Raw genomic sequence first — 9,255 nt, 5'->3', positions numbered from 1 at the left:
GCTTTTAAAAAGGGGAGTTTGTTAAGTTGCGAGTTTGCAGTGCTAAGGCCATGAAAATATCCAAATTAAGGCAAGGCTATGAAACTGTCCAATCTAAGGCATCCAGGAAAAGATACCTTGGTTCAAGAAGGCCAATGATGTTTCAGGGTTTCTCTCAACCGTAAAGGCACATGATGAACATGGCGATGTCTGCTAGCTTTCTCTCCAGGCTTCTTGTTTCATGAAGCTCCCCCAGGAGCATTTTCCTTCTTCATCTCCAAAGTCTCTGGCTGTGTGGGCTCTAGAACTTTTTCCAAAATGGTTCCCTCTTAAAGGGCTCCAGTAAACAAACCCACCTTGAATGGGTGGGTCACATCTCCATGGAAACAAAAAAATTCCACCCAGCAATACTGAATAAAGATTAAAGGACATGGCTCTTCTGGGGTACACAACAGATTCAAACCAGCACAAGGGGTGAGTCCCAATTTGGGTGGGTGTGACCTTTTGATTAGATGGAGATGTGACCTTGCCCATTCAAGATGGATCTTGATTAGTTTACTGGACTCTTTAAGAGAGCCTATGGAAAGAAAGTCAGAGCCGACACAGAGACTTTTGCAGATGCAGAAAGAAAACACCCCTGGAGAAACTGAAACCAAAAGCTAAAAGACAAGCAAACACCAGCCATGTGCCTTCCCAGCTGACAGAGGTGTTCTGGATGCCATCAACCTTTCTTGAGTCAAGGTGTCTTTCTCTGGGTGTCTTATTTTGGACGTTTTTATGGCCTTAAGAACTGTAAACTTGTAACTTGATAAATTCCCTTTATGAAAGTCAACCCAGGGTGCACGGGTAGTTTAGTGGTTAGAATGCCTACTTTTCATGTGGGAGACCCGGGTTTGATTCCTGAACCATGCACCCCAAAAATAAAGTCAACCCCATTTCTGGTATATTGCATTTCTGGCAGCATTAACAAACTAAAACACACAGGGAGCAGGTTAGAAAGGGATGTCGCATTTATTGAGCAAATAGTATGTGCCAGGCACTGTGCTAGCTACTTTGTATTTGAGGTCAGTGATATTATCCTTAAAGATGAGGAACCTGGAGCTCAGAGAGGTTAAATTACCCAGGTATCCCAACCGTGGTCCTGGATCAGTCCACAACCAACTGCCCGCCAAAGCCAGAAGAGCTGCTCAGCTAAACCCAGCTTAAGTTGCCGACCACAGATTCAAGAACTAAATAAATGCTTATATTTTAAGCTACTAAACTTTGAAGTGATATGATATGCAGCATTATAGTGGCAATATAAAGCTGGTAAATTGGCTATTTTTTATTTTTCTAAAAGCAGGTTTTCAAAGGTGTTGGTGGGTAGGGGATGGAGGCACTGAATATGAGTTCCTTATTTGAAGAGTTAAATCAGGCCCAGAACAGTAGAGATGAAAGAAATTTTAGAGAAAATTGGTTTTAGTTTGCTCATTTTACAAATGGAAAGGCCTGAGTTCGAGAGGAAATGTTATTAAACCAACATTATTGGGAGGAAGCAGACCAAAACCTAATTTTCTTTATTTCTGATCTACTGCTCTGAGAGTAGAATAGCTTAAAAAGGCCATAACTGAATGCAAAAACAAAACAAACCAACAGAAACCTTTTTTATTTTAGTGGTGGATACATGCGTATTTGACACTGAGAAAGGAAGAAGCCCATGAGAAAGACTGATATGTTCTAAGAAAAAGTTTATTGAGGGAGCAATGTTTCAAAGGCGGTGAGAAAGGATGGGATTCAGAATACAGTTGGTAGATTTAGCTATACAGAAAGGAAAGAAACTTCCTGTGAGGCTGAAGGGAAGAATGAGTGGTTAGATGCAAGGATGATGATATGTTTGTTTATTTACCAAGCTGGTTGAACATTGCACTGTTCTAGATACTGAGGATTCAAAACTAGCTAAGACACTGATCTCTGCTATTAGTATTATCACCCAGTAGAATAGTTTTTACAGTACTAACCACATAGTATTCTGAGAATGAAGGGGAAATCAAGCCAGGGAATTGAGAATTAGTGGGAAGCTAACGGGCAGTGATGGTATCCCCAGGTGTGGGTAATTCTGTTGAGTGGTTGGAGTAGGCAAAAGATGGAAGAGGGATTGAAAATTGATCAAGAACTCAGCTAATCTAGTGGGAAGATGACATAGGAAGCTCGGGGAATCAGTCCCTCCACTAGAACAACTATTAATCAGACAAGGACTGTCTGAATCAACTGTATTGAAACTCTAGGGTCCAGTAGAACACTGTGCAGCATTCAAAAAAGAGCGGGAGGAAGAGGATGGATAAATCGTGGTAAATATTACAGAGAATACCACTCTTCCTGTGGTGGTGACCATCGCCCGTCTCCCATTTGCAGTTGGCAGCAATGAGGTACTCAAACCCCCAGGGTGGGACATAAAGACTTACTTCCAAAGGACATATGGGGTTTATGGTCCGATGGCTGATCGCTGCTTTTTATTAGCTACTATTTCAGGTCCCTGAGGACCGTGCTCTGAGGGTAGCCATAATTCCAACTAGCCCCTCGCATAGTAGCAGAGGAGACATACAAGATATTCACTTCCTCAGAACTGTGAAGGACCATTGAATGGCTGCATTTGCTGGGCACGTGCCAAGGACAGAAAGCACAGCTTTGGGGAGCCATGGGAGAGGCTCCCTATGCACTTCCTGGCGCCTGTCTCATCCCTTGGAGCTGACTGGTACTCCCTTTGTGGGTTCCTGACCATTTTCCAGCCTGGAAAGAATAACTTGGGAAACTCCTCTCCAGTGTGTCCCCCTCCCAGGACATGGCCTGCAGGCAAAAGCAGTTTGAGAAAGCCAAAGCAGAGTAGGAAACAATTGAGTTGAGTGGCCTGGGGCAAAGGCTTACCCTGCTTTAAGTCTTGCAGAGGAACACTCAGGAGAGGGAGAAGGTCTGTTTCTTGGGGAGGAGAGGGGAAATTCAAATTCCTGTAAACAAGAGGAACTCCTAAAGGCCACTAGCAAGCACAAGACCCATGACAAGACACAGGCCCAGAAAAGACAGGGAAGATCCTGCACTTTGATTCACTGTGGGCTGACTTCTTGATAGGAGAGATGAACTGTAATAAGAGAGCACAATCAATGCAAAGCCAATTTGCAAAGACTGTTGTAACTGAGAAATTTAAGGGATAATTTTGATTACTGAATCATTATATAGATATTCCTTTTTGCTTTCTGGTATATTGGAGTAGACAGAGGGAAATACCTAAAATCTCTGAATTGTAATCCAGCTCCCTTGATCTGTGATTACAATTGTATAGCCTTATGCCCCTATGATTGTAAAAACCTTGTGACTAACCTTCATTTGTACCGGTTTTTCTACTTTAGAGTCTTCTAATCACAAAAGACAGCCCCAAATGTCTATTGAGTCAGTCTAGAACTAACCTACCCCAATTACAAAGTTATCTTGATAATCGAGACTGGATCTAACTAAAATGGACCTGTCTGACATGCACAATAGCTTAGACTTTAACCTACAAATCAGTATTACTGAGGTATAATATTAAAAATCATACCCATCATCATATTAAGACCACCATTTTCTTACATACTTTATGTGACTAAGCATGTAATCAATCTGCTCATGCTCAATAATTAGATCACCTCTAATTTTATCATCTGGGGCCACTGTCCTCATTATCCTAAACCCTACCCATCTTTTTCTCTAATATAACTATCAGTATTACTGCAGTTCAGAGAGACAGACTTTGGAATGATAGACTGTCTGATCTCCTGCTACATGCCTAGTAATAAGCTTTTTCTCTGTTTGAAACCCAGGTGTCTTAGGAATTGGTCATTTGAGTGTGCATCAGGCAAAATAATCACTGGTAACACTGTGAAAGCTGTTTTTTTTGCTCAGGTTTGCTTGGTTTTGTTGGCTCCTAACACTGAAGAAAATCTATGTCATTTCACTAAGCTGGATATAAACTCAAGAAACAGGCATCTCAGGGAGTAAATCCCAGAGTTAACATTTTAAAATATTAAAATATACAAGTTGCAACAAAAGATTACAAGATAAACAAAGAAGCAGAAAATGATGGCCCATCCAAAGGAAGAGGATAAAAATTCAGAAAAAGAAAATGAAGGCCAGACTATAGACATACTGAAACAAAGACTTCTTTTTTTTTATTAACTGTTTTGATTGTATAGTATAACATGTATACAAAGCAAAGAAATAAAAAAGCATTAGTTTTTAAAGCACTGTTCAACAAGTAGCTACAGGACAGATCCCAGAGTTTGTCATGGGCTACTATTCAATCCTCTAAGATTTTTCCTTCTAGCTGCTCCAGAATATAGGGGGCTAGAAGGCTTAAATATTTTTTTATCACCTCAATCAACGTTTTTTCTTTTTTTTGTGAAAAATAGCATATATACAAAAAAGAAGCTAATTTCAAAGCACAGCACCACAATTCATTGTAGAACATATTTCAGAGTTTGACATGGGTTACAATTCCACAGTTTTAGGTTTTTACTTCTAGCTGCTCTAAGATACTGGAGAAATATCAATTTAATGATTCAGCAATCATAATCATTTGTTAAATCCTATCTTCTCTGTATAACTCCACCATCACCTTTGATCTTTCTACCCCTCTCTTTAGGGGTGTTTGGTATATGGCCATTCTAACCTTTTCATGTTGGATCTGTCACTAATATGGGGTAGGGAGATGGAACTATCTGATATTTTAGAGATATCAGATACCTATATCAGATACCCCTAGAGGGCTGGGCCCTCTAGGTTTCAGGACTTATCTGGTCCAGGGATGCAGCTGGAGGTTGTAGATTTCTGCAAAGTTACTCCAGTGCATGGAACCCTTGTGGAATCTTATATATTGCCCTAGATGTTTTTTTAGAATTGGCTGGAATGGTCCTGGTTGGGAATTGGCAGGTCATGATAGGTAGCTGGGTCTAACTGGACGTTGTGTAAGAGCTCTACATGAACTCTCTCTGCCACTGATACTTGATTAGTTACTCTTCTTTTACCCCTTTTTGTCAGGATGGAATTATTGATCCCACAGTGCCAGGGCCAGATTCATTCCTGGGAGTCATCTCCCATATCACCAGGGAGACTTTCACCTCTGGATGTCATGACCCATGTAGGGGGTGATGGCAATGATTTCACTTGCAGAGTTGGGCTTAAGAGAGTGTGAGGCCACATCTGAGCAACAAAAGAGATCCTCCAGAAGTAACTCTTAGGCATGCCTATAGGTAGTCTAAGCTTCTCTGCTACCTACATAAGCTTTCACAAGAGTAAGCCTCACGATCAAGGGCATGGCCTATTGATTTGGGTTTCCCTCAAGTCTGACACAGTATTGGGATTTCCTGATGGTAAAGTTTAATAGTTTCATAATTTTTCTCCCATCCCCCAAGGGACTTTGCCAATACTTTTTGATTATCTGCTTAATATATTCTAGGATGTATCCTGGTTTTACATTAAGCTATACAGGATTAAAGGACCTCTTTCTTATTCTGGGCTCCCTATGTTTCAGTTGTTCAAATGAGCGATACAGATAGGTTGAGTTAGATTATGTGCTACAGAGAATTTTGGTTCCAGACCAAATAAACTTTTCTTCCTTTGGTCTCAAAGAGTATGTGTGTTTCTAAAACATAGACATTGTCTTCCTTACCCATGTGTTCTGAATTACTTTAACCCCAACCTGATCGGCTTTGTTCTTGTCTCTAAATATCAGGTTATATAAATCTATTTATACAGAACAGCCTCTCGGAGACACCATGGACAGAGTGAAGGATGGAGGTGGTATCGTCTGCTGCAACGGTTGAGGCTGCTCATGAGAAGGTGACCGTGTAGGCATCAGGGCTGGGTGGAGGCCAGCGGCGGCCTGGCCATGGCAGGACATCCTCTCAATTGGGCTCCCTGAGGTGCGCTCCCTAAAGTCCCGGGGAGCTGTCGCCCATGGGCTCGCTGAGCAGCTGAGTGCTGCACCGCAGCAGGGGAGGCCGAGCCCAGCAGGAGCCGGTTCCAGGGCAGGGGATTAAGCCCAGAGGCCGGGGGCTGGCAGCGACGGGGCAGGCCACGGCTTCTGTTACTGCCCAGGCAGCCACATGCCCAAGTGGAGCCATCCCGATTCCGAGATGGAGGAAGATGAAGAGGAAGGGGATGGAGCAGCAGCGGCTCCTCAATACACTGCAAAGGAAGAAAAAAATAAAGAGTATATCCAAATATATTTATCAAACATTGTTTTTGAATGGTGAAAATAGTGACATTAAGATTTGTGCTCTAGGAGAAGAGTGGAGCTTACACAAAATATATTTATGTCAATCTGGCTACTTTTCTAGTGTGTTCAATGGTTCTTAGAAAGAATCCAGCATGAATATTATTGAACTGGAGATTCCTGACCAGAATATTGATATAGAAGTATTTCAGGTTGCATTTGGCTCAGTATATAGAGATGACATCTTAATAAATCCCAGTTGAGATAGTGCCATTTTGGTAGCATCATGTATGCTGCAGTTGCACATATTCAAAGTTTATTTTTCCCACGTGAAATGGGCCCTTCCAGTGCTTATTTATATTTACAGGATGGTTTAATACAGCAGTGTGGTGAGACAATGAAGGAAACAATTAATGTGAAAACTGTATGTGACTGTTATACCTCAGCAGGGACCTATGGATTAGATTCTGTAAAGAAAAAGTGCCTTGAATGGCTTCTAAACAATTTGATAACTTACCAGAATGTTGAACTTTTTAAAGAACTCAGTGTAAGTGTCATGAAACAGCTCATCAGTTCATCTACATTATTTGTGATGCAAGTGGAAATGGATTATGCACAGCTCTTAAAAGAAGCTCTTAAAAAAAAGCTCTTAAAAAGTTTCTTTAACTTGTGCCTTCCTGGAATGGACCTTTAAAACAGCTTTTGACTGAAACAGATGTGTGGTTTTCTAAGCAAAGAAAAGATTTTGAAGGTATGACCTTTCTTGAAACTGGTCAAGGGAAACCATTTGTGTCAATATTCAAACATTCAAGGTTACAGTATATTATCAGTGATCTGGCCTCTGCAAGAATTATTGAACAACATTTGCTAGTACCTTCAGAATGGCTATCATCCATGTATAAATAACAGAGGCTTGCTATGCTTTGGGCAGAACAAGACAGTGAGGTGGGGCCTCAAGAAATCAATAAAGAAGAACTAGAAGGAAATAGTATGAGGTATGGTAGAACACTTGCAAAAGATGATGAATACTGCTGGCAGTTGACAGGTTTTAACTTCAGCTTTGACCTCCTTGTAACTTATACCAATCGATAAATCATTTTCAAATGCAACACACTGAATCAGTTTACAACCTCAAAGGAGCATAACTTTTACACTACACTTGGTCTCTTTTGATAGTAGTGGGAAACTAATATGTAGTGGAACAACTGGATATCAAATATTCTTGAGAAGGATCATGAGCAAGTGGTGATAAACTTGGATAGCAGGTTTCTAATCTTCCCTTTATATATCTGTTGCAACTTCCTGTATATATCATCAGAAAAGAGAACTGAAAATCATCACCCAGAAAATCCAGAAAACTGAGAATCTCATCAAGTGGAAACAGTAGCACTTTGAAAACTTTTAGGGCTTCAGTTGAATGGCCATACTGATAATCACATCTAAGGTGACTAACAATGACAAAGGCTTTATGAATTATAGCAGATAATGCAGAAGACTATTATTATTGTCATTATATTTCTATGCATATATGAAAAAAAAGTCAAGAAAATATCTGTTAAACCACTTATGTTATAAAGATGTTGACTCATGCTTTTGATTTGGCATCAGTAGGACATTGCTGTAAGTAAATTCCACATTTCTCTGTAACCAAATAAATACAATTTCAATTTGTAGTCTAAACTTTTACCATATCTAAAGTTATTTAGAACCTCAGTTATCCCTTTGTAAAGTTATTATTTGAGAAAAAAATGCTAATGGAATAATTTGAATGGCCACCTCTAAATGTTCTTTGAGTTGTTGCATTTAAAGGCTGCCCTTTCAACTGAAGCTCTTGATTGGCAAACCTGAGGAATGGGGTCCTGCTCTGAAAAGAATTTTTCTTTTTCTCTTTTGTGACTGTGTTTCTATGGATTGATTACTCTTTGGATACAGCTGCAAGGCTTCTCGGGATCCACTGCCCCAGGCATAGGCAGAAACAGGCTTGTTTGAGAGCTTGTCTGGAGCCTGTGCCTTCCCCAGGAGAGGGGTGGTGCCCAGCTCAGGTGGAATCCCTCCCTCAAGGAATTCAGACCCAAGGGTATGGAAAAGGGAAGCGATTAAAGGCAGCCTACAATCTCTCCTCTGTCTTCACCACATCACCAGCAGGGAGGGTCTGCTGAAGTTAAAGGTATTGCATCACCTTATGCTGGTGGGACCTGCAGGCAGAAAAGTGCCACTTACTGGGCAGGATAGGAAAAACACAGAGTCCAGAGACTTCATAGGAAAGCCTTTTAATCTGCTGGGTCTCGCCATCAGGGAAAACTGACACAGTTGACTCTTTCCTCCTGAGAGGAGACCAATTTGGTCTGGGAAAATCTGACTGGGGTCTATAATACCTAAGTAGACCCTCCTAAGGGGTGGGGGAAAGGTGCCATAAGGCAGGGCAAGGAATGAAAAAACAAGAACTGAAAAATTCTGATCTATTAAACAAAACTTAAGCTAGAGGACTAGAATAAGCTGAACTAAATTTCAAAGAACAGATAGACCACAAAGTCATCCAACAAAAAAATACTCGGGAAAAAAAAGTGAAAATAATCTCCAGATTAAACTAATTAAGGTAATTAAGTGCTAGACGCCAGCAAAAAATAACAAATCACATTAGGAAAATTGAAGAAATGGCCCAGTCAAAGGAACAAACCAACAATTCAAATGAGATACAGGAATTGAAACAATTAACTCAGAATGTTCGAACAGACATGGAAAACCTCATCAAAAATCAAATCAATGAATTGAGGGAGGATATAAAGAAGGCAAGAAGTGACCAAAAAGAAGAAATTGAAAGTCTGAAAAAACAAATCATAGAACTTATGGGAATGTAAGGCATGGTAGAAGAGATGAAAAAACAACGGAAACCTACAAAGTCAGATTTCAAGAGGCAGAAGATAGGATTAGTGAACTGGAGGATGGAACATCTGAAATCCGACAAGCAAAAGAAAATATAGGGTAAAGAATGGAAAAATATGAGCAGGGACTCAGGGAATTGAATGACAACATGAAGCGCATGAATATATGTG

The 9,255-nt window shown here is 40.5% G+C and overlaps 1 pseudogene; it reads left to right on the top strand.

The window, feature by feature from the left end:
- Positions 1-5,943: 5,943 nt before the first annotated feature.
- On the top strand, positions 5,944-7,883 carry LOC143670733 (germ cell-less protein-like 1; annotated as a pseudogene).
- The last annotated feature ends 1,372 nt before the right edge of the window (positions 7,884-9,255 follow it).

This window comes from Tamandua tetradactyla, chromosome X (genome assembly GCF_023851605.1).
Source record: "Tamandua tetradactyla isolate mTamTet1 chromosome X, mTamTet1.pri, whole genome shotgun sequence".
Classification (NCBI taxonomy): Eukaryota; Metazoa; Chordata; class Mammalia; order Pilosa; family Myrmecophagidae; genus Tamandua; species Tamandua tetradactyla.
This window is presented reverse-complemented; position numbering and strand designations above follow the sequence as displayed.